The 27,652-nt window shown below is 34.3% G+C and overlaps 1 long non-coding RNA gene and 1 other non-coding gene across 3 annotated transcripts; both read right to left on the bottom strand.

Annotated features, from left to right (window-relative positions):
* Positions 1 to 595: 595 nt before the first annotated feature.
* On the bottom strand, positions 596 to 19,637 carry LOC131165461 (uncharacterized). 2 transcript variants are annotated; one of them, XR_009139579.1, is made up of 2 exons: positions 19,217 to 19,605; positions 596 to 1,167 (listed from the first exon to the last, which is right to left on the bottom strand). It is a non-coding gene; the product is annotated as an uncharacterized LOC131165461 (long non-coding RNA). The 2 variants fall into 2 exon arrangements; XR_009139580.1 differs by lacking the exon at positions 596 to 1,167 and adding an exon at positions 7,431 to 7,563 and having other exon boundaries at positions 19,217 to 19,637.
* Positions 19,638 to 24,331: 4,694 nt separating this feature from the next.
* On the bottom strand, positions 24,332 to 24,466 carry LOC131167183 (small nucleolar RNA snoR77). The gene has a single exon (XR_009140040.1). It is a non-coding gene; the product is annotated as a small nucleolar RNA snoR77 (small nucleolar RNA).
* Positions 24,467 to 27,652: the final 3,186 nt, after the last annotated feature.

The raw sequence follows: 27,652 nt of genomic DNA, 5'->3' as shown, positions 1-27,652 counted from the left end.
TAAAGAATACAACATGGATTATGGCTTGGTTCCATTTTTGGAGTTTGGTCAAGAGTTCCTAGATTAAGGATACAAATCCAACAGATAAAAGCATGCCTAGGGACATTCTGATTAAACCAAGTAGCCGGATGCCAATTGACAGGTCCAGTTATGTTTCTAATGTCATTCCAAGCAATGGTAGATGAAAAACTACCAGATTTGCTCAAATTCTGGATAATATGATCTTCATTACCAGGATTTCGATCAACTTCAATTTTCCTGAAGAGTTCAGCAACTCTGACAGACTGTCTAAGAGGCCATTTCCATATATCATATATTATAATCATCTACTTCAGCATTAGATGAGACTCCCAAATCAATTGCTATATTAGAAACAAAGGAAGTGGCCAATGGACTTAATGGAGACTAATAGTTATAAAGAAGAAAGATATTTCTACCATCCACAATAATATCTTTAAAGGAACAAAAAGCTTTGTCTCTAGATTTTATTACTTCCTTCCAAAACCAAGAACAAACTTAGGAGGTTTTATTGCCCAAATAGATTTATCCTTAAGCTTGCAAGCCTTAATGCATTTTACCCAAAGAGGAGAAGAGAAAAAACAAGTATATATATACCAAAAGAGATTATGGGATGTAGTTTTGTTCCATTCAGAGAAAAGTCTTAAACCCAAACCTCCTTCCTGAATTGGTTTGCAATCATGAGACCACTTGAATTTGTGATCTATAGAAATTCCAACCTCCAAAGAAAAGCCTTAAACATACTTCCAATGTCTTTGATGACTGAAATTGGTAGAAAAAGAGTTGAACCCTAGTTTCAGCTCAAGAATTGGTTGTCATGTTTTGTCTGCCCCCACTCATAGCCTAAATGAAAGGAGTTCTTTCTTCAGGATGCTTTCCTTAGGAGTATACAAAAGAGAATAAACATTTCTTCTTCTTCTTCTTCTTCTTCTTCTTCTTCTTTTACTTTTGAGTTAATACCATTTATTCAACAAAAAAGGCAACCAGTGCACAAAACTCCTGCATATGTGGGGTTCGGAGAAGGGTCAAACCACAATGAGTTTACAATATAGAACCTTATCTTACATTCTTGTAAGAGGTTGTTTCCACACCCCGTGCAGTCACATAGCGACAACTTCACCATTGCGCCTAAGCTCCCCTTTAAATACTCTATTCAACATGGAAAAAAATAATAATAAAATTTAAAAAAAAAAAAAATCAGTTGTTTGGACATTCTTTCCTTTCTTTTCTCTATGTAATGAAAATCATTACTTGTAAAAATATAAATAAGACCAATGATTTTAAATATTACTAGAAACTCGATCACATATCTATTTTTATTTTGAACATTTCACATTTTTTAGCAGCGAGAAATAATAAATATTCCATACTGAACTTATAGTACTCAACCTTGCATCTAAATCAACAATCATAATACTAACAAAATCAACGGCCACATACCAAGCAAATTAGCAAATTTTTAAAAAATAGTTCGAACACATATACCAAAATAAAATTTCAAATAGATAATTTTAAAAAAAAAAACAAAAATTTTCTAAAATATTCAAAATCAATTTGGGACAAAACTAAAAACAGAAATGGTTCCATCCTTTCGAGATTTCTCGAGGCAACATGACTCTTGTGCACTTGAACAGAATTCCAAACAAGCATAAAAGAAGGTAATACTTAACTTTTCAAAATTAATAAAATGACAAAGCTCGAGAGGGGTATATGCATCCTTTGAGATTTCTCAAAGTGAGATAAATCTTGTGTATTTGAGAGAGCTTCCAGATAAGCACAGGAAAATTCGATTTTAGAATGACTAACCAATTAAAATTAAGGGACTATTGCATGCTAATTTGGTTTAACTTAAAACAATCATAATCAATTACAAATAAAATCGTACTTTGTGGAATGATAGAGGAGTGGGAGGTTGTAATACAACATATTTGTAGAGAAGGAAATAGGTTGGCCAGATTGGTTTTCCAAAGCTGATCTTGCACTCAGAATAGGAACACATGTTTTGTTTGCCCCTCTCCATAGTTTATTTGGAAGGAGCTTCTTCTTCAGGATCTTATGATAAGTCGATCTCCCAAGATGTATTAGGGAAATAATTATTTGTTCGTTTTTTATTCTTCATAAATACCTGTTTTTTTTAGCTTTTTCTTGCAATTCTTCTGACTCTTTCTTCCAAAATTACAAGAAAATGAATCTAATTTTCAAGAAAAATAAACTGAATTATAATTAACCATTTCAAAATTCATTATAATTAGTATCCCAATTGAAATTTATTAAGTACAAGTAACCCCCAAGTGCACTTCAATTTTACAAAAAAGAACAAGGCCAAAACAAATCCCATAAACCTCCAAGTACAACATCTCTGTGTACATCGATAAAGTAGCAAGAAAACAATAATAAATAAAAATAAAAAATGAACTCACACGCCAACATATTGGTGCCCACTGCTCAGCAATCTAAGTTGTCCATATATTTGTGGTAAATAGCTCCATCACACGACAAGACAAGATAAGATGGCCTCAATTTCAAACTAATCTTTAATAAACCACGGAATGCTTGCTTATCAATGTCACTAGAGTTACTAAACTTCATGAAATTTATTAAAATGCTAAAATATCCTAAGATAGCTATAAAGTGCCTATATCAAACTCAATCAAACTAGGTCTAACCATGGTAGCAGTTAAAAAGGGTATAGATCAAGCTAAGCAAAGTTAAGGCAAGCCTACGAGTTTCAAATCAAACCCTCAGTCAAACACCCAAACATCCACATGATACAGTTTACAGAACTTTGGTCACACTCAATGGTTAGTTTTTTATACATAAATTTTTTAAGCATCATGTCTCTAGGGCGCACAAAATTACAACATACATCTTTGCGCATTTTTAATATTCAAGAGTGTAAAAAGATGGTCGATTGTAGACATTCCATTTTGTTCTATAAAACAATCAATTTTGGCCTAACAAAACCATTGATTCCCCTTGTTGCAAACCTAATTGGAATGTCTTTGAACCGATCCAAGTTCTTTTGTCTAAATAACTTTTAAAGACATTCAAATTTATTATTTACCAACTTTCACAACTTGAGGAATGGTAAGGGAGAAAAAGAATAAATTAAATCTCCATGATCCTTTAATTTAGTATCAACTAATAATCTAGTCTTGACTACGAAAATTATAATTAAAAAGGAAAAAAAAAAAGTGAAAATGGCATTAGAGAGCAGGCTACTTGGCAATCTAGCTCCACATGATAGTTTCTTTCATACTCCATGCATCTCCAGGCCTACCCAACAACCTCATTCCATTTTTACCCTCATAATTCAAAGGAATAGAACCATGTTAACCATTGCAAAGAAAGAAGCTTGGAGAAATATATGGCACGCATATGGAGAATACGCAAATGTACAGAAAATCGGTCAACATTAATCCATAGGAGGGCTGCTTATTGGAAGGGGAAACAAAAAACTCTATAAGGGATTAGGGTATGAGGCACGCATGGTGGGAAAGGAAAGAAAAATATTCTATATTTGTATGACTGCTAAGTTTGGGGCAAGAAGAAAAAGAAACACACGCACCTTCGTCGATGCTCAATTGCTTGCAATATATAAAACAAACACTTCAATCACAAATTTATGTTCAAGATAGAACCGAGCCTTAAGTTCCCGCTTCAAGTCTTCCCAAGTGTTCATAGTGCAACTGCGGTTTTGAATATCTTTGTATTTCACCCTCCACCATAACATTGCATCAATTGAAAGGCATATGGTAGCCATCACTCATGCCTCATCAGTCTTAATTCTAGTTGCAATACAACTCAAAGTCAAAGAGAGAATTATCCAACACGTTGGTATCTTGTGCACCACCATAAGCCAATGGCTCTGGCAATTTTAGATGCTCCGTCTCAACTTTCATCTCCAACTTGCTAACCATTTGCATGGTCATCTTCAATTTCGAATTCATCACCTATACTTGGCTTTGGACTTTCATGTGTTCATTTGCCCACCAACTTCATTCAATCTTTCATTAAAGAAGCTTATGGGTGCTTTGACATTATGAATGCTCATCTGAATTTTCATAAGATTTTAGTTGAGTGCCCTCCATCTCTATTAATTGTCCCTGAAGAGAAATTCCCCTAGGCATCATCCTTCCCAAGCCCATTTATTTTTGCCTTAAATGCATCCACTCGTTCAACACTCCCTTGAAATGCCTCAAGCTCCACCCTTTGGCCTGTTCTCTAAATATTTAACTTGGGCACAAGGGTCTCTAGTTCACAATCCTTCCTACTTGAGCATCAAAGTCACTTAACAATCCCTCTAGTATTCCCATGGGTGACCTCAAGCTTTACTAATGCATCCTTGGCATAGGAAATCTCTACAACAAGTGTTGGAGTTCGATAACTTTTGCTTGAAGTTCCTTTATGTGCTCATTTTTTCCATCTTGAGGGTAAACTTGATACCACTAATGGTGGCCAACCACCTATTAAAAACCAAAGTTTGTTTCCACATATTTAAGTTCTTGATATTTAATATCCCCTTCATTCGAAAACTTAGAGGTATCGAATAGGCATCATTGCTAGATTTGTAACACAGTATCTACTCAATTAAAGTCCCAAGAGTTAGGAGAAAACTCCTGCACTAGGCCTCTGACAAGTAACAAAGCTTTCTTGATCATCCTATGGCAAACAATTAACCTCCATCATCAGTTGATTTGGAGCCAGTTTATTCCATACAAAGTTTCATTCATTTGAATCATCCTATGGCGTCGTCGTTCACTCAAAAAAACCCTTACTCAAGACAACCTTCAAGAGGATGACCAAGTTTTGCATCCTTTGCAAAGAAGATGGAGAATCACTTGACCATCTGTTTTTATCTTGCAAATTCAGTAGCATTATCTCATTGGGTATTTTCAAAAAATTGGGGGTGTAGTGGGCAATGTCGAACACTATCAAAGAATTACTTTGTTCATGGAATCTCTGGCAACTTAAATAAATGCAAAGAACTCTTAGATTCTCAATTCTAGCAACGATTATGTGGAATATCAAAGTCGAGTTCTGTCCGGGGTGCCGAGAAAAAGGAAATGGTGGTCCCCAAACAAGAAAGGAAAAGGCTTTGATGGGAAGGGGGTAAACAGTTAAAAATGAAATCACCACCTTATTATTATTTTTTTAAGCACAATAAAAATAAAGAAAAACCCTACAAAAGGTCTGCGAAAATCAGAAAAATAAGTTTGAAAGTACATTTGTGAGAGGGTAAAGTATTAGCACCCCTACGACACCTGTCCGCGGAACGGTTACCACAATTACATAAGCGTTGCCTTCAAAAAAAATAAAAAATAAAATAAAAGAGAGAAAAAGACTCCTTTTGGTCATTGAGTGATGATATCACTGTCTAAGCACTCCAACATGACTTCAAGGAGCCTCAAGTATTGCTTTAAAAGGAGTTAGCCTCAGAACCCTAAGTTTTTTATGAAAATGTGATGATGGTGATAGTGATGGTGATGGCTAATAAATGCATAAAAACAATTGATTTTGAAAACTTCGAACTTGAAATACTAACCTAAAAAATCAAGGTTTTGGAAAAGGAAGACTAGACTTGTATTACCGATAAATGAAATAGGTTAGTGAAATGCATGAGTTTTGAAAAGTAATGATCTGAAAAATGCAATGAGATGCATGAGTGTTGAAAATCTAGGACTTTATCATCGGCCTTATTAAAAATCGAGAAAAACGCTGCAAAAAAACACATTTTTGGGATTTTTCAATAAATTTTTTTTAAAATTTTTCAATAAATACGGGACAATATACACACTAATACATACTAAAACACACAACACGTATATACAAACACATACATATATACATACACGCACTCATACACACACACATACACACACACACACACACACACACACACATATATAATACATACTAAATACATACATACATAAATATATAAGCTTACATATTAATATGAACCTTCTCTTTAAAATTCAAAGTAGATGTTTCTACACGAATCTCAGCAATCATTTGTTCTAATTCCACATATTGATCATTTTGAACCAAAAAATTCTTCTTAGCTTTATACACTTTATAAATAGATCATTGATCCAACATTGGACAAAATTAAAAAAGGGTGAAATGCCTGTTTTTCCAATAAATAGTTCTAATGATTTTCTCAGCATGGGTGTTCTATATTGAAAACAATTTACAACTATTCATTTTGAAACCATTTATGAATTAACATAGTGGCAGAATGTTTTCGAAAAATAAGGTGACCACTCTGGGCTTTTCAAAGTCATATTGGAGTGCTCGAACAATGATTTCATCACTAGATGACTAAAAGGGGTTTTTCTCTCTTTTATTTTCTTTCTATTTTCGTTCTCTTTTCTTTTTGAAGGCAACACCTACGTAATTGCGGTAATCGTTCTACAAACGGTGTCTTAGGGGTGTTAATACATTCCCCTTGCATAACTATACTCTCGAGCTCATTTTATGGTTTTCACACACCTTTTGCAGAGTTTTTCTTTATTTTCTCTGTGTTTACAAAAAATAAGGGGGCGACTCTGTTTTTAACTATTTTACCCCTTGTTCGTTGAAACCTCTCCCTCTTTGTCAGCACCCAAAGCAGAATCCGGCGCTGACATGGGGGATCTAAGATTCTAAAAGGAGAGAAACTCGAGAACATTTGGAAAGAGGGAACTCAAGAACCTTTCAAGACTTGTTAGAGGAAGCTCATTTGGTTTTTCACAAGATTATGCAGGATAATTTTTCTATGGTCAACAACTTCTTCTATGCTACATAAACTCACTTGGGATGACTTTGTTTCTTTGCTATCAGATATGGGCTAGTAATGTTGATATGTTTCTTGTTATGATTCTGCTGAATCTGTAATCCCTTCACAATCTAGTAAACAGGCAGCTTGCTTGTCTATCATGACTGTCTTTTTCAATGAAATGCATTTTACCTTTCAAAAAAAAAAAATCCTAATATTTAATGCCCTGAGAGTAGCTTAGGGGGTAAACACGAGACTCTCCTAGTTAAGATGTCAGGGTTGAGTCTTGAGGGTTCAATTTTCAATTTGAGATAATACCTTTGTATTTAAATGAAGAAAGGTAGAGGGGTAGGTTCATTACAGCAGTGGATTAGTCGAGTGTCCAATGGGTCTCGACACCATCATTTTAAAAAAAAAAAAAAATTGATATTTGAGACACATATTACTTCTATTAATTTCAAAAATATCAAAATTTTTTATATTTTTTAAAGGATATTTTAGCTTTTTGGATTATTAGCCTAATTAGGTCTCCGAATTCAAACGTTGGATAGGATGATGACCTTAGTCAGTCCAGTCCAATCCCAGTCCAGTCCTGTAAGCCTTAGCCACAGAAACAAATGCACCCTTAAGCAATGTAGCACCTTTCTGAGCATTTTTGAGTATCCAATACCCACAAGTTCTTTCATAAAAAATTTAAGCACACAAATATAAAGAAAATTCTTACACAATCCTGAATCATAATTTCACTAATGCATCAACTGTAGCATACCACATGTCTGCACATCCTGTAAATTGGGAACAGTGACACACGGATGGTGTTCAGAACAAAAGTAAACAAAGATACATACTTCCAAATCCACAGATAATAAAAAACTATCAACACCCAAATCCACAGAGTCCACAGTACCAGTAAAATTTCAACAAAGAATGAGAAGAAATGAAAAAAGAAATCATAGATTTACAGATAATCACAGAGAATGAAAGGAAGAGAGTTTACCGACCCTTTTCAAGTCAATCACACTGCTATATCACTCCACTAAGCATCCATCCATCTCCAGTTGAGTTTTCACGACCGGAAAATCCATGGCCATCTTCATCACCGTCGCAGCCATGGCTGAGCATGATGAAATCCTAATCCCATTACCACCTGATCAACAACTACTTAGATAAACGTCCCACCGCCAATCTCCAAACCAAATCGGTATTATGACTATCAAGTCTCCAATTAGCTCCCCTTCAATAAGCAAAACTCAAAATCTCATCAGTGTTGCAGTGAAGGAACCCTAGAACCCCCGTCAGATCCGACGCCATTCACCGGAGAGAGAGAGAGAGAGAGAGAGAGAGAGAGAGAGAGAGAGAGAGAGTTGATACTTGATCTTTATTGTGAGGTACACCAACTCTCAAACTACATATGTATATAGTTGTGTGTCCATAACGAAGGGACCAGCCATTAATTTTCTGGAGATCCATCGAGTATCCATGAAACTACACTGCCATCCCATTCGTTAAGTAGTTTATATAAATCATTTAATTTCTTAAACAGAGTGGGGGTTCTTGATCACCATAAATTGATTGGAATAAAACTGGTAGGCAGAGAAGAAGAAGAAGAAGAAATACATAGAAGACTAAGATGATCTATGCAAATAGCTCCTAAGATGAGAGTGGTGATATTCATAAATATTTTTGGTAGGTCATAATCTTTTATGTTCTGGGTTTGGGGTATTAATATCTTTGCTATTAAGACTAAATTGTAGAGGACAATAAATAAAATGAAAGATGACATTACTATGTTGTGTTTTTCAAACAGGGTACTATCATTTGTATCATTATTAGGACTTAATTTTAATTGGAGAAGGGAAGTAAGTACTACAATTAGAGCAACAAAAGCAATGTTGGTTGTAGTAAACAAACTTCATTCTTACTTATTATCGCTGCACTTAGCCAAAAGAAGAAATAAATGGAATATTTATTTAGAAAGAAAATTAGAAAAAAAAAAAACCATATATATTTATAGGATTGAAGTTTATATATTTTATATTATATGTAAGAACAAAGAGAAAGTAAAAATACTAGCTACGTTTTCATACTTTAAACTTATTTATATATCAAATCAATCAATAAAAAATTTTATACACAATTAATATTTCATTTGTAATCATATTAGAACAAACTTTAATTTTTGGTAGTATTTGATGTTGAGAGAAAAATCTAATGAAAAATGAGTTTTCTTCTTCTTCTTTTTTTACTTCCTTTCCTTTTCCCATCAAAAGTTTTTACCCAAATTGACCCTAAAGGAAAATATTTATAGCACTGGAGAGAATTTCTTCTTCTATATTTGATTCGATATGTAGGAACGAAGAGAAAGTAAAAACACTAGCTATGTTGAAAGTAAAAATACTAACTATGTTTTCATACTTTAAGCTTGCTTCAAATTGGGAAAATATGGGGGAAAGGAAAAAAAAATGTAAAAAAATTCAATTTCCCGTATTTGGTTATCAAGTAAACTTATATATCAAATCAATCAATAAAAATTTGGTTTATACATGGTTAATATTTCATTTGTAATCATATTAGAACGAACTTTTATTTTAGGTAATATTTGATCTAGAGAGAAATAAAATGAAAAATGAGTTTTTTTCTCAATTTTTTTTTTCCTTTCCTTTTTCCCATTAAAATTTGTTATTCAAATTTGACGCTTGTTATTCAAATTTGTTATTCAAATTTGACGCGAAATATTTGTAGCATTGGAGAAATTAATGACCTGACATTGTTGTGATTGGTTGGCTGATAGTTGGCCTCTATCACTTTGTCTTTGTAGGAAACAATGGGAGAGAAGTGGCTACTGCTTTAGTTGTCCATCCAATGAAAATAGATCACAAGCTTGAGGCAAGAGCTTTTTGTGAGGTCTCTCCAAGAGAGAGAGGGAGAGGGAGAGAGGATTGAGTCTTGTTAGCCCATAAAACTAAACAACAAAAGATGATCCTATTTAGAAATGGAGATTAATTAATTAAATTGATGTCAATTTTCAAAAGAATGAAATGTGAACTGTTTAAATATTTTGCATTGGGTTGCCTTCTGGTAGATCCTCTGCAGGCCTAAATGCAGTCTACTAGGATTAGATCAAGAATATTAAAATATGGAATTTTCTGAATGAAGGTTATTGGTAGCTACCTGCACCTCGGTGAGTTGCGGCTGCTGCTAAATAGATTATAATATACGAATGTTATATCTTGATGTTGACCATACAATAAATAGACAAATTTTTAAATAAATAAATAAATTGAAAATGAGTTACCAATTCACATTTATTTTTAAATAAATAAATAAAATTTTAAGCACTAATGAGGACACTTTATGACAAAATGTTAAGACCATGTTAAAGCACTCGCGGCTACAATCTTGGATTTGATAGATAGAAGTCAATAATACTGCTGCAAATATAAATTACAAAGTTTGGAAATAAATAAAAATAATACTATTGCAAAGTTTAAAAATAAATAACAATATTACTATACTTGCAACAACATTAATAAAAATACTATATTTGCAAAGTTTGGAAATAAATAAAAATATTTCTATATTTGCAACAATATTTTTTTTTTTATTTCCAAATTTTGCATTCTAGCTTTGCAACAATATTAATTTTATTTATTTCAAAACTTTGTATTCTATATTTGCAACAATATTATTTTTATTTATTTTAAAACTTTGCAATCTATATTTGCAACAGTATTATTTTTAGTTATTTCTAAACTTTGCAATCTATATTTGCAATATTACTATTTTTATTTATTTCAAAACTTTACAATCCATATTTGCCATAGTACTATTTTTCGTTATTTCTAAACTTTGCAATCTATATTTGCAATAGTATTATTGACTTCTATCTACCAAATCCAAGATTTACATCCACGAGTGCTTTAACTATTTAATCTCCATTCATAAATTGGATCTTCTTTTGTTGTTTAATTTAATGGGTTAACAAGGCTCAATCCTCTCTCCCCCTCTTGGAGACTCCCCGCAAACAGCTCCTGCCTCTGCAAGCTTAAAATCTATTTTCATTGGACAGACAACTAAAGCAATAGCCACTTCTCTCCCATTGTTTCCTGCAAAGACAAAGGGATGGATGCCAAATACCAGCCAACCAATCACAACAATGTCGAGTCATTAATTTCTCCACCGCTATAAATATTTCGCTTAAGCATCAAATTTGGATAAAAAATTTTGATAAGAAAAGGAGAGGAAAAAAAAAAAAAAACTCATTTTTCATTATATTTTTTTCTCTATATACCAAAAATAAAAGTTCATTCTAATATGATTACAAATGAAAAGTTAATTGTTTATAAAACCAAATTTTTATTTAATGATTATATATATATATATATATATATATATTCCCTTGATAACCAAATATAGGAAATTGAATTTCTTTACATTTTCTTTTCCTTTTCCCCATATTTTCCTAATTTGAAGCAAGCTTGAAGTATGAAAACATAGCTAGCATTTTTACTTTCAACACAACTAGTGTTTTTACTTTCTCTTCCTTCCTACATATCAAATCAAACATATAAGAAGAAATTCTCTCCAGTGCAATAAATATTTTTCCTTTAGGGTCAATTTGGATAAAAAATTTTTGATGGGAGAAGGAAAGTCAAAAAAAAGAAGAAGAAAACTCATTTTTCATTAGATTTTTCTCTCAACATCAAATACTACCAAAAATTAAAGTTTGTTCTAATATGATTACAAATAAAATATTAACTATGTATAAAATCAATTTTTTATTGATTGATTTGATATATATATATATATATATATATAATTTCGTTTACATTTTCCTTTCCTTTACCTCATATTTTTCCAATTCCAAATAAGTTTAAAGTATGAAAACGTAGCTAGTATTTTTATTTTCTCTTTGTTCTTACATATCATATAAAATATATAAACTTCAATCCTATAAATATATATAGTTTTTTTTTCTAATGTTCTTAATATATTCCATTTTTTTCTTCTTTTGGCTATGTGCAGTGATAATAAGCAAGAGTGGAGTTCACCTACTACAACCAATACTGCTTTTGTTGCTCTAATTGCAGTACTTACTTCCCTTCTCCAATTAAAATTTGACCTTAATAATGATACAAATGATAGTAGCCCATTTGAAAAACACAACATAGTAATGTCATTTTTCATTTTATTTATTGTCTTCTATAGCTTAGTCTTAATAGCAAAGATATTAATACCCCAAACCCAGAACATAAAAGATTATGACCTACCAAAAATATTTATGAATATCACCACTCTCATCTTAGGAGCTATTTGCATAGATCATCTTAGTCTTCTATGTATTTCTTCTTCTTCTCTAACTACCAGTTTTATTCCAATCAATTTATGGTGACCAAGAACCCCCCACTCTGTTTAAGAAATTAAATGATTTATATAAACTATTTCATGAATGGGATAGCAGTGTAGTTTCATGGATACTCGATGGATCTCCAGAAAATTAATGGCTGCGCCCTTCGTTATGGACACACAACTATATACATATATAGTTTGAGAGTTGGTGTACCTCACAATAAAGATCAAGTATCAACAACTTGCAACAAATGGTTTCTTCAATTATTGAGGCCTGCAGATAATTTTTGTCAAGGGAATGGATACTTATACTGCAACATAGTTCGAGTTACAGAGAATGAAATAAGTTGCCAATAATTAGTTGTCCCACTATATATGTTCTTGTCCACAAAATAAGAACGTATCTTTGTCTTTTATTTTTGTGATATGAAACCAATTCAAGCTCTTCCACTACTTGATAGTCTCATTACTTGATGGTTTGACTTGGTTATCCAATTCAAACGATTCTTCACAAATTCAATTATTACCCTCACAACTTCAATAAAATGACAAATTAAACACAAAACTAGCAGGCCATACTGCATTGCTAACCATCGCAAGAAAAGAAAGATATATGGGAAGTAAAAGGAAAATATGTGGCATATGTATGGAAAATCAGCCAACACTAATCCATAGAAGGGCTGCCTAATTCACAAAAAAGATATGCAGTGGGAAAGGGAGGAAAATATTCTACATTCATATAACTTTGAGCAATGTTTGGGACAGGAAGAAGAAGAAAATAAGGAAATAAGGCACTATAGTGATCGAGCAAGCACAAGCAGATATGCCTTCCCTAACCTCCTGTTTCAGTTTGCTATGTACTCTATGCATTTAATTTCATTCTCACGCACATTCATACTCACCACCATCAATGCTCAATTTCTCAAAATACATAGACACCTAACAATTCAGCCATGATTTCAATTTCCACTATGACCCAACAATTCAGCCACACGGACCCAACAATTCAGCCCCACGGACCCAACAATTCAGCCCAACATTTCCACTAGGACCCAACAATTTCCACTAGGACCTAACAATTCAGCCCCGATTTCAATTTCCATTAGACACCTAACAATTCAACCACACTAATTTCTTATGCTTCTACCCCATTACAGTCAGTGCTATGCATTCTTAATTTTGCCACAAATGCATGCTATGCAATGTAGCAACATTCTGAGCATTTCAGAGATCCCAGTACGAACAAATTCTTTCTTAAACACAAGGAAAATTTTACACAATCCTAAATCACAATTTCATTGATGCATCAGCTGTAGCATACCAAATAAGCGAGGGCGAGCAAGCGCGCATGCAGTAAATTGAGGACGGAGACACAAAGACAGTGTTCAGAACAAAAGTAAACAAAGACATAATTCCAATTCCATAGATAACCAAAAACCATCAACGCCCAAATCCACGCAATCCGCAGTACCATAAATTTTCAACAATAAATGAGAAGAATTACAAAAGAAAAAAGCAAATATTAGGGATTTATAGGGAATCAGAGAGATTGAAAGGAAGAGATTTACCATTTACCGACCTATTCAAGTCAATCACACTGGTAGGTCAATCCACAAAGCATCCAACGATCTACAGTTGCGTTTTCACAATGGGAAAATCCATGGCCATCCTCATCACCATTACGACCATGAACATCAACAACCACTTCTAGGTAAACCTCTCACCGTCAATCTCCAGCCCAAATCGAACTTCTCAATTATTTAGACTCTAATTTTGTAGAAACCACTGACCCCCCGCCCCAGCAATATTCCAAACCCCAAATCTCATCAGTGATACAGCCAAGTAACCCTTGAAACCACCACAATTGAGTTTTTCTAGGGAAATATTAAGAAAAAGAAAAAAGAAAAAATACAAATATCTACGAGTGGGGGAAAATTTACCGAAATAAACCCAACCAATTTTTGGAAAGTCGATTGGGTATTTTTTTTTTTTTTTAAAAAAACTCATAAACGACTTTTGGAATGTTGGTTGAGAACCAATGAGACGCAAGACTGGCAGCATGCCAATCTGCGCATAGAAAATGAAAAAAAAAAATTAAAAGTGGAAGAACCAACTTTCCAAAAGTCAGTTCACTACCGATTAGATCTGAAAAGGGGGAAAAAAAAGTGAAAATGGCATTAGAGGGCGGGCTACTTGGCAATCTAGCTCCACATGATAGTTTGTTTCATACCCCATGCATCTCTAGGCCTACTTAACCACCTCATTCCATTTTTAACCTTATAATTCAAAGGAAGAGAACCGTGCTAACCATCATAAAGAAAGAAGCTTGGAGAAATATATGGCACATATATACAGAATTATGTAAATGTAAGGAAAATCGGTCAACATTAATCCATAGGAGGGCTGGCATATTGGGAGGGGGAAAAACCCTATAAGGAATTAGGGGTGTGAGGCACACATGGTGGGAAAGGAAAGAAAATATTCTATATTTGTATGACTCTACTAAGTGGGGGGCAGAAAGAAAAAGAAACACTAACGCACCTCCGTCGATGCCTAATTGCTTGCAATACACAAAACACACATTTTAGTCACAAATTTTTGTTCAATTTATTAGGGGATAGCGAACCCAAGGTAAGATGTGAGATAGAACTGAGCATTAAGTTCCCGCTTCAAGTCTTCCCAGAGTTCATAGCGCAACTGCGGTTTGGAATATCTTTGTGTTTCATCCTCCACATAACTTTGCATCAATTAAGAGGTATATGGTAGTCATTGCTCATGCCTCATCAATCTCAATTCTAGTTGAAAAGCTACTCAAAGTCAAAGAAAAAATTAACCAACACATTGGTATCTCATGCACCACCATAAGCCAATGGCTTTGGTAATTTTAACTGCTCCATCTCAACTTTCATTTCCAACTTGCTAACCATTTGCATGGTCATCTTCAATTTGGAATTCATACCTGAATTTGGCTTTGGACTTGAGTTCATGTGTTCATTTGACCACCAACTTCATTCAATCTCTCATTAAAGAAGCTTATGGGTTCTTTGACGTTATGAATAAGCACATCCGAATTTTCATAAGAATAAGCACATCCGAATTTTCATAAGGCTTTAGTTGAGTGGCCTCCATCTTGATTAGTTGAAAAACTACTCAACTTTCTTCTCCAACTTGCTAACCATTTGCATGGTCATTAAAGAAGCCTATGGGTTCTTTGAAGTTATGAATAAGCACATCCTAATTTTCATAAGACTTTAGTTGAGTGGCCTCCATCTTCATTAGTTGAAAAACTAGCTGAAAATCTACTCAACTTTCATCTCCAACTTGCTAACCATTTGCGTGGTCATCTTCAATTTGGAATTCATCACCTGTATTTGGCTTTGGACTTGAGTTCATGTGTTCATTTGACCACCAACTTCATTCAATCTCTCATTAAAGAAGCTTATGGGTTCTTTGACATTATGAATAAGCACATCCGAATTTTCATAAGACTTTAGTTGAGTGGCCTCCATCTTTATTAGTTGAGTGGCCTCATCAATCTCAATTCTAGTTGAAAATCTACTCAAAGTCAAAGAGAAAATTATCCAACACATTGGTATCTCATGCACCACCATAAGCCGATTTAATTGTCCCTAAAGAGAAGTTCCCCTAGGCATCATCCTTTTCTAGCCCATTTATTTTTTCCTTAAATGCATCCACTTGTTCAACACTCCCTTGAAATGCCTCAAGCTCCATCACCTTTTGGTTTGTTCTCTAAATATTTAACTTGGGCGCCAGGGTCTCTAGTACGCAATCCTTCCTACCAAGGCATCAAAGTCACTAAACAATCCCTCTACTATCCCCATGGTGACCTCAAGCTCTATTGATACATCCTTGGCATAGGAAATATCTACCACAAGTGTTGGAGTTCGATAACTTTTGCTTGAAGTTCCTTTATGTGCTCACTTTTTCCATCTTGAGGGTACACCCAATACCACTAATGGAGACCAACCTCCTATTAAAAAACAAAGTTCTTTTCCACTTATTGAAGTTCTTGATATTTAATATCTCCTTTATTCCAACTATTAGAGGTATCAAACAGGAATCATTGCTAGATTTGTTACACAATATCTACTCAATTAAAGTCCTAGGAGTTAGGAGAACACTCCTGCACTAAGCCTCTGACAAGTAACAAAGCTTTCTTGATCAAATCAATATATAAGTTTTTTATTAAAAAGAAATTGGATATGCAAACAATTAACCTCATCATCAGTTGATATGGAACCAATTTATTCCATACAATGTTTCATTCATTTGAATCATCTATGGCATTGTTCACTCGAAAAAAAAAAAAACCCTTACTCAAGACAACCTCCAAGTTAGAGCTAGGATGGCCACATTTTGCATCCTTTGCAAAGACGATGGAGAATCAATTGCCAATATGCTTTTATCTTGCAAATTTAGCAGCATTATCTCGTTGGGTATTTTCAAAAAATTGGGGGTGTAGTGGGTAATGTCGAACACTATCAAAGAATTACTTTGTTCATGGAACATCTGGCAACTTAAATAAATGCAGAGAACTCTAAGATTCTCAATTCTGGAAATGATTATGTGGAGTGTCAACGTCGAGCCATGCATGGGGTGCCGTTGAAAATGAAATGATGGTCCCCAAATAAGAAAGGAAGAGGTTTTGATGGAAGGGGGTAAAACAATCAAAAACGAAATCGCCACCTTATTATTTTTTTTTTTCAAAGCACAATAAAAATAGAGAAAACCCCTACAAAAGGCCTGCAAAAATTAGAAAAATGAGTTTGAAAGTACATTTGTGCGAGGGGAAGGTATTAGCACCCGTATGACACCTATTCGTGGTTACCGCGATTACGTAATTGTTGCCTTCAAAAATAAAAGAAAAGAAAAAGAAAATAAAAGAGAGAAAAGACTCCTTTTGGTCATCAAATGATGAAAGCAATGTTTGAGCACTTCAACATGAATTCAAGGAGCCTAGAGTATTGCTGTAAAAGGAGTTAGCCTAAGAACCCTAAGTTTTTTTTTTTTATGAAAATGTGATGATGGTGATGGCTGATAAATGCGTAAAAATAATTGATTTTGAAAACGTCAAGCTTGTACCGACCTGAAAAATCAAAACTTTAGAAAAGGAAGACTAGACTTGTATTACTGGTAAATGAAATAGGTAAATGTAATGTGTGAGTTTTGGAAAGTGGTGATTTGAAAAATGTGATGAGATGCATGAGTTTTGAAAATTTAGGGTTTTATCATCGGCCTTATTAAAAATTGAGAAAAACGCTGCAAATTTTCTATTTTTTTTTTCAAAATTTTCAATAAAGACAGGATAAAATACACATTAATACATACTTAAACACACAACACGTATATACAAACACATACATATATACAAACACGCACTCATATATATATATATATATATATCACACATATATATAATACATACTAAATACATATATATACATACATATATAAGCTTACATATTAATATGAATACAACTATAAACACATGTATACTCACAAACTCTTTTTTTTTTTTTTTTTTTCAAGCAAGGATTTTCTTTATTTTCCCAGTGTTTCAAAAAATACAAAAATAAAGTGGCTACTCTGGGCTTCTCGAAGTCATATTGTAGTGCTCGGATAGTGATTTCATCACTAGATGACCAAAAGGGTTCTTTTCTCTTTTTATTTTATTTCTCTTTTCTTTTTGAAGGAAACACCTATTCAATTGCGGTTTCCGTTCTATGGACGGATGTCTTAGTAGTGCTAATACCTTCCCCTCGCATAACTGTACTTTCAAGCTCATTTTCTGGTTTTCACACACCTTTTGCAGAGTTTTTCTTTATTTTCTCTGTGTTTTCAAAAAAATAAGATGGCGACTCTGTTTTTAACTATTTTACCCATTTTCCATAGAAATCACTTCCTTTCTTGTTTGGGGCCACCATTTCCTCTTCGTCGACATCCCAGGCAGAATTCGGAGTCAACATGGGGGGTCTAGAAAGAGAAAAGGTAAAGAACATCTGGAAAGTGAAAACTCAAGAACCTTTCAAGGCTTGTTAGGGAAAGCTCATTTGTTTTTTCATAAGATTATGCAAGATATTTTTCTATGGTCAACAACTTCTATGCTACATAAACTCACCTAGAATGACTTTGTTTCTTTGCTTTCATATATGGACTAGTAATGTTGAATGTTTCTTGTTATGATTACGTCGAATCTGTAATCCCTTCACAATCTAGTAACCAGGCAGTTTGCTTGTCTATCATGACTGTCTTTTTCAATGAAATGCATTTTACCTTTCAAAAAAAAAAAAAGAATTCCTAATATTTAATGCCCCGAGAGTAGCTCAGGGGGTAAACACAAGGCTCTCCCAGTTAAGATGTCAGGGTTGAGTCTTGAGGGTTCAACTTTTCATTTGAGATGATACCATTGTATTTGAATGAAGAAATGCAGAGGGGTAGGTTAATTACTTTAGTAGATTAGTCAGGTGTCAAACGGATCTTGACGCCGTCATTTTAAAAAAAATCTTGATATTTGAGACACATATTACTCTACAAATTTCTAAAATATCAAATTTTAATATATTTTTTTGAAGGAAATTTTAGCCTTTTGGATAATTAGTCTATTTAGGTCTTCTAATTCAAACGTTGGATACGATGATGACCTTATTACAGTCGAATCCCAGTCCAGTCCTGTCAGCCTTAGCCTCAGAAACAAATGCACCCTTAAGCAAAGTAGCACCTTTCTGAGCATTTCAGAGGAGATCCAATACCCACAAGTTCTTTCATAACAGCATACAAATATAAAAGAAAAGTCTTACACAATCCTGAATCATAATTTCACTAATAAATCAACTGTAGCATACCACTTGTCTGCACGCCCAGTAAATTGCGAACAGAGACCCACGGACAGTGTTCAGAACAAAAGTAAACAAAGATATATACTTCCAAGTCCACAGATAATCAAAAACTATCAACACCCAAATCCACAGAGTCCACAGTACCAGTAAAATCTCAACAAAGAATGAGAAGAAACAGAAGTCATAGATTTACAGAGAATCACAGAGAATGAAAGGAAGAGAGTTTACCGACCCTTTTCAAGTCAATCACACTGCTACGTCACTCCACTAAGCATCCATCCATCTCCAGTTGAGTTTTCATGATGGGAAAAGGCCAACTTCATCACCATCGCAGCCATGGCTGAGCATGATGAAATCCTAATCCCATTACCACCTGATAAACAACTACTAAATAAACCTCCCACCGCCGATCTCCAGCCCAATTCGAAATTCTGACTATTTAGTCTCCAATTAGCTCCCCTGCAATAATCAAAACTCAAAATCTCATCGGTGTTGCAGTGAAGGAACCCTAGAACCCACGTCAGATCCGACGCCATTCACCGGAGAGGAGAGGAGGTAAAGTCATTTAAAGAACGGAAAGATAAAAATAGAAGGAAAGAAAGGAAAGGAAAGGAAAGGAACCTGTCCATAAGACGCGGACCCTTTTGCAAAATAATCATAATCATAATTTGACAAAGTAGTTATATTTTGCAATGAACCCATAAATAAAATGATTAATATTTTAAAACTTCCTCATGCATTTTAAATTTAATTTTTGTAACCCAAAATTGTGTTATAGTAATTTTCATGAATGCTAATAATAAATTAATTAATTTTTCAAATAACAAATGAAACAATTAATATTATAAAATCTTCTCATAAATTTGTAATTTTATTCTTGTAACCCATATTTGAATTTATAATTTCCATAATGGATAATAATAGATGAATCAATTTGTCAAATAATAAACAAAATGATTACTATGTTAAACCCGCCTAAAAAAATTTTTGATTTAATTTTTGTAAATGATCTTAATAATTGAAATAATAATTCTATGACTTAATTTTTGTAACATTAGTAACAACTAAATTTATATCTTTGCAACTATTGACCTAATAATTTATATAATGAATAATAATAATTCAATTAATAAATTCAAAAACTGTCAAGTAAATAACATAATTAATTTTTTGAAACCTCCTTAGAGCTTTTTCATTTAACTTTTTTAACCTATAAGATTGATTATGTAATACATTATACAAAATAATTATTTAATTTTTTTTTATTAAAACAATCAGTACAAACGAAAACTATTAATGTTGATCCACAACTATTATATATGATCCCTTTATCCTCCCAAATCTTATCCTAGTTTCCCAAACTTTTGAAATACATAAATTCTGAAAAAAAAAAAAAAAAAAAAAAAAAAAATATTTTTCACCATATTCATTGCTAATGACAAACCTATATGCATGCATTTTTTTTTCTGTAATTTTGTATTTACTATTATCTAAGCAACTTTAATTTTGTAGTTATGGACGACTTTGTTAATCTTAAGTGACTCATTTCTCATCATCATAATTTATATTGGAGTATTGTATTTAACAAATTGTGTTTTTGTGTCACGTGAAATTTTCGCACATCTTGAAGTAAATATTAATAAAAAAATTAACTCTAAATTCAAGAAGTACATTTATAAGATAGATATAAATATAATTTTTGTTTTTTTTTTTTTTTTTAAAACTACCTAGATGACAAAAAAAAAATCACAAACAACATAACAAGTCATTGTACAAAAAGGCAAAAAAAAAGCCCCCACAGACATGACGCGGTGGAAAGGCATTAAGAATGAGCATCTAGGATTCAATTCCAAGCAGATACACTCACGGAGCCAGTGGTACTTCTGGATTGTGAGAATTTACTCTGTGAGCCGATGGGAACCGTGAATGGTGAGAGTTCGCTCTATGAGCCAGCGGAAATCGTAGATGGTGAGATTTCTCTATGAGTCAGCGGGGACCGTGAATGGTAATGGAGATGTGTCCCAGGGATCAGGTTGACCGAACGTCCAACTGATGCACGAAAGCCGTATTTGCATTTCGAATTTTACCCTGATTAGCAAGACCTAGGGGGAGGGACGTTGATCCATAGGTTTGGTGCCGCACCAGGGGGTCCGAACGGCTTGTTGGTGGCTGGAGTTCCTATGTAATAAAAAAAAAAGGGTAAAAAAAAATTGCAATTGCGATAATTAACTTGACAACAATTACCCTATATTTGGAGAGACATGTGATTTGGATTTTCATTGGATTTGGAGGAAATATAATATAAAATCATATTAAAATTTGCTTAAGCTCACCTGTCACAACCTGCTCATTTTTCCACATATTTTTTTTTTATATAATATCAATATCACATATCCCATATTCCAGCTCAGCAGGTCACAATTCACCTGGGCCCGTGGGTACCAGGGATATATCAGAACATAAAGCAGAAGCCCTAGCAGCAGAAAATATACAATCATATATATACCGTCATATCATATATCACAATATACCAGAGTTACTACAATCACTGTACTTCCATATATACATCCCAAAAATGAATTTTATGGACAATTCCCACAAAACCATACTATCCCTACCAAAAACTTACCCTTCAAAAAGGGCAGATAAACCACACTATATCAGCAGGGCTTTTTCCGCTCTCCTATTTGGGAATCCTGAAAAATTTGTAAAGTTTAGGGGTGAGACACCTCTCAGTAAGGGAAATAAACTAATACCAGTGTGTGACAACATGAGTAATCTATGTTCTACATATACCATACATAACATATTCAGTACTGTTTATCAAATCTAGGAAAACTTATATATAAATCAAAACATGGCAGAACATACTGCATTTTCATAACATATCTCATCTCGTATCATAATAATAATAACATAAAACAATCCTGGTAGGTTAGCTAACTGTTGTCATGTATTACCCCCACATGACTGGGTTGTGTGGCCCGAAGGCAGGACCTAACAATGGTTGGCTGATCACTGCCAAGTCAAACAGTAGTTTGTAGGTCTGATGGGTCTGCCAAACTTGGTCCGTACACCAGGGGCGATCAGCACACTTCTTATAAACCACATCGACCATCCAATCTCACACCACTCCATACAGCGGCGTTAACACAAATATCATGATTACGAAGACCATGGACACATAGCAACGGTACCATGCAAGTGCTAGCTTAGACCAAGCTAACCAGGTTCTGATATCATATACATATACTAAAATCGTGATACATGGATAACTCATATCATTAATTATCCAATCATTCATATTTTTTTTCACATATACATATATCATGAAAATCATCGGTCCGTACGCCGATATTTCACATTTTATCATAACTCGGCCTATACGCCGGCAAATCACATAGCACAGCCTGTACGTTGGCAAATCACATAGCATAGCCCGTACGCTGGCAAACATATCCACATAGCACGACCCGTAGTCGGCAGACATATCCACATAACACGGCCTGTACGCTGGCAAATCACAACATAACACAGCCCGTACACCGGCAAACCACATCATAGCACAGTCCGTACGCTGGCAAATCACAACATAGCACAGCCCGTACGCCGGCAAACCACATATATAAAAATTTTGGCCCGTATGCTGGTTTTCCCATTGTAAAACCCATATCATAATCTCATTCCAAAAAACAGTATTTCACAACATTTTATACTCATGCCACACTGAACAAGTTTTCTATATTCAACATATGATCATATTCAACAATATTTCCCAAACATAAATCATATATCATATATATATACATTTTCTAAAAAAAAACTAACTTAGTTTATCCCCTTACCTGATTCCTGAAAAACTTCTAAGAAAATCTTCCCCATACCCACAGGGTTCTCAACTCAACACCCTGAAAATGAAAACTCGCAGAATTAAAATTCAGTATTTTTACGCGCATATCACTTTCTTCAACTGTCAAAAATCCGAATATTGAATATAAAGTCTTACCTCAACTTAGGGATGATTTCCAACTTCCCGATCAACACCCCTGGAAACGGAAACTCCCAATATTAAACTTTAATATTTCAACGCATATAACACTTTTCTCAACTGTCACAACTTTAAATTTGACTTAAAAAGTCTTACCTCAACTTAGGGATGATTTTCAAATTGCTTTCTCCAACGATCCGCTCCGACAGATTTGCAAAGAATTTCGCCAGGAGCGTCGTGGTGGCTTTGGTTTGTCGATCCGACGTAAAATTGGCCCGAAATGGAAAAGAGAGAGAGAGAGAGAGAGAGAGAGAAATCCAAAATTAAAGCAAGCTTCCTTGTAATTTTATATATATATATATATATATATATATATATTAATATCATAATAATTACTAATTAAAGCAGAGATATTTTGAGAAGATTTGTACAACTATATATATATATATATATATATATATATATATATATATATATATATATATATATATATATGTTTCAATATATATATTCCTTATCATACTATTCATTTTACTTGTTAATTTAATTAATTTATTTTATTATTATTTTTTAAAAAAAAAATTTATTTTTCCTGATTACTACATCACCCAAATCTAAATCCAAGGTCCCAAATCTAAGCTTCCAAATGCAACATTAATGTAAATAATGCAAATTAAGATAATTGCCAAGAAATGTCATAATGACCCTCCATAGATAATTGTCAAGTACTCAAATTTGGGCTAAAACTAAGTCTGCTTAAGAAATGGAATATTAAAAACATTAATAATATTAAAAGAAGTTAATTGCGTTCTTTTGTATGGTCATTAAAAGCAAATTGTGGAGAAGGGGATGTATAGTTATTACTTTAACTGAGACGGTCGGAGTACTAGAGAGAATCACTAAAGATCTAGAGAGCACCGAGAGCTTGAGTCAACCAGGCAATTTTAGTTTGATAAATATGATTTTAAAACCTAACTAGAGGACTGCAAGGTCTGCACCCGATGAGAAATCATTTATCATTTCATTTACTAGATATTATTATTTAAGATTAACTTTGACTTGTGTTGGACTTGTTTCATAGTTTCTAGGTGAAACCCAATGAAATGAGTTGCTTTCATAAATTAAATTTGGAATAAACAGTGTGTTTCTTGCATATCCCTTAAGAGGGTAGCCAATCCTTTCTTCTCCCTCCCTCTTATCCAACCTACACATGCACAACCAGCCAATTCCAGCCCACAAAGTTGCACATCAAATCATTAAAAGGATTAAATAAATAAAATAATAACAATAATAGGACAGATATCTAATAAAAATAAAAGGCACAAGGCAACAATGATGGAACGGTGAATGAGAAAACAGAATGTTCCTCAGCCTACTAGACTAGCTTCAATAATGGAAATGAATAAAAGACCATCTCAACAAATCTGAAGAGCAAAAGATGCATTAATTTATGAGCAGGTTAACAACATCATTGCTGTCACAAGGAGGATGCCTCAATAACTACTCAAATCTTGATGAATAGCAATGCAGCAGATAAAATTCAAAATGGCCCAAGAACCACAAAAACTAAAATATGAAAGAAAATTGAACAAACAAGAGGGAACAGGTGACAGACTGACATTTCTTCTCATCTTAGAAAATCTGAAACCTAAGGTTAACTCAATCTGAAAGCACAACACAGCGTAGCACAAGATGCAGTTCCCAGTAAAATATTTCGAATAACTTGTATAAACCATTTGCACATTATGACTCAAAACATATTGAGTCAGCTTGCAGCATTGGGAAAAAAAAATTCTAACATGGAAAGCAAAAGCAGATTTGTAGTAGAAGAAGAAGAATACTTACAAATTCAAACTTCGACGCAGATGAACTCACGAAGGCTCAAAAACGAGGTTGTGAGGAGCTCCTTCTGGTTTGAAATGTCCACAACGAACTCACGAAGCTCCTGATGAACTTGTGAAGGGCTCCTACTGGTTCGCAGTGTGGAAGACCAACTCACGAAGCTCCTACTGGTTCAAAGGGTTGACGACAAACTCACGAAGGCCAGAGGGCTTCAAAAGGTCGAAGAAGAAGGCCATAATTGAAGGGTCTCTCATTCTCTCCTCTCGTGCTGGCTCTCTGAATATAGACACTCAAATGAAGAATCGAATAGGGCAGCTAGGGCTCGAATTGAATAGGGCATTAGGGATTTAGGGTTGGCCTGGGAGTGGGAGGGGTTAAGCGGGGCGTGTGGGTCGTGTGGGTACTTGGGTAGTGGGCTCACTGGGTTGGCTGGGTCTGGTTGTAGCTTGTTGGGCTTTCCCGGGTTAATAATGTGAGCAGGTTGGCGGATATCCGCCGGATAAACCCGACCCCGACCTGCTAAGGGGGCGGATATGAAAATGAAAAATCATATTCGACTTGTTTAACAAACGAATAATTATAAGTCGGTTAAAACGGGTCGGATGCGGTTCAGATTAATGGATTTTTGTCCATTTTGCCAAGTCTAAACTCATGTGTCCTAGTATGCATGCATTTTGCTCAATTATTACTCAGAAATCATGCATGAATCAAAACTAGCAAAAGTTACAAAATAGACTACCTCAAACACTCCCCAAATACATATAAGACTATATTTAAACTTCTTTTGGTCGTGTTTGGGTTCTTCCGAGTACGTGTCCAATTTTATCTTCCTATTCGAACATCAACTCGGTCAGATCTTTGCCTTTTAACCAATACTTCATGTATTCGACACTTGTACATGTACTAAACATGATCTGCAAAGATGGAATGCACTAGGAACAACATATAGGTTAATATTATCAAAACATATAAACCATGATAATGTAGCCAACAAGGCTAAAATTCTTCCCCTTTTTGATGATGTCTAACCTATTAAGACTTTACTTAATCTTTGCATTTGAGTTTGTACTTACTATAACTTAACATGCAAAGATAAGTTTACCTAGAACCACTAATGGGTTGTTATCATCAAAATAAGACAATAAAACTCATGTAGCCACCAAGGCTAAAACTCTCCCCTTTTTTGATAATGGCAAACCATTGGTTTTCTCTATAGGGTATATTTTAAAACTCCTTTTTAATTTATGCACATTCTTAAATAAGACTAAAATATGCTCCCCCTTACTATATGCATATCTAAAATTTTTTCCCCCTTACTTTATACATATAAGTCATAAAAAATATTTAACTATATTTTTTATATCCATTAGAGCTTTAAACATGTACACCATAAAATAGAAAGTTCATTTAAGATAAGACAGCAAGTAAATTGAACTTCCATATTACCACATGTTCTTTGCCCTACATACATTGACATTTCTCCCCCACATATATAACACCAAATATCTTCTCCCCCTTTGATAATCATCAAAAAGAGAGGTACTATTCATTTAGCTAAAAAATTTCTGCCCCTTAAGATTTTGATTCCATGGTGGTGTGTCACGAGTTAAACTTGTTCAGGACATTATGCTTGCCTGTGACCGCTTATCTCGTGTGCTTAGGATGGGTTTCCATCATGTAAATACTAGTGTAAGGTTATTTTCTACTAGTAGAGTCTTTGTAAGCCAAATAAGGCAGTATGACTCCTCGGTCACTTTGATGTTTCTTAGTGCCAGGATGATAATTACATAAAAACCTCTTTAGGGGAGGGTGAGTGTTCATCAATCATTGTAAAACTCACTAGCAATTGTCAACGTGCTTAGCCTACTTGCCTCCCTTGCTAAGTACAACATGTCAACGGAGGATTTGTTAATGAATTACGTTTGCTTCAATGTTTACTGCTTGTTTGCCACGGCTTTCATGAATTGATTATTGTTTCCGCTGCTATCTGAATGAATGTTAATGAAAGTGCTTCGTGGATGAATGTTGGTAAACGATAGGCTGGCTAGTTAAGCAAGAGTGCTTTAGCTAGCGCCGCACGGCCCTTCACAACGGTGTGAAAATAGTCGGACCATGACATTTGGTATCAGAGCCAAGGCTCAGTTGCTACGAGAATTCAGTTACCTTCGTTGTGGGATTTTGGAAGCTTTGGTAGTTGACCATGGCACCAAACAATGTTGAAAGACTTCGTGCACTGTAAGCACAGGTTGAAGAGACAACCAACAATATGGCCAACGAGATGGCTCAACTGAGGGGACTTGTTGATGAAGTGATGGGATCACAACAACATCAAGCAAGGTTGACAAGTGAAATGTCAGAGGACTTTCACCACACTGTGGAAACTTTGCAAGCCCGGATGGCTGATCTGGATGCAAAGGTGAATCTGATGGTTCTTGCTATGGGGAACTCCAACACTCCAGGAGTTAGTAAGACCAAGGTACCTGAACCTAGGACGTATGGGGGTGCCCGTGATGCTAAGGAGTTAGAGAACTTCTTGTTTGATGTGGAGCAGTACTTTCGCGTTGTGAGGATGGCCTCTGAACAGGCAAAGGTGGATACTGCAACCATGTACTTGATTGATGATGCCAAACTGTGGGGGCGTACCAAGTACAGAGAAATTGAAAATGGAAGCTGTGTAATTGATAGTTGGGCAGACTTAAAGAGAGAGCTCAAGGCCCAATTCTTTCCTGAGGATGTTAAGTATAATGTAAGGAGAAAACTGAGAGATCTTAAGCATACAGGGTCAATCAGGGAATATGTGAAACAATTTTCTACTTTGATGTTGGATATTTGGGATAT

Source organism: Malania oleifera, chromosome 10 (genome assembly GCF_029873635.1).
Source record: "Malania oleifera isolate guangnan ecotype guangnan chromosome 10, ASM2987363v1, whole genome shotgun sequence".
In the NCBI taxonomy this organism is placed as follows: Eukaryota; Viridiplantae; Streptophyta; class Magnoliopsida; order Santalales; family Ximeniaceae; genus Malania; species Malania oleifera.
The sequence above is the reverse complement of the archived record's forward strand: the minus strand, read 5'-3'. Positions and strand labels throughout refer to the sequence as shown.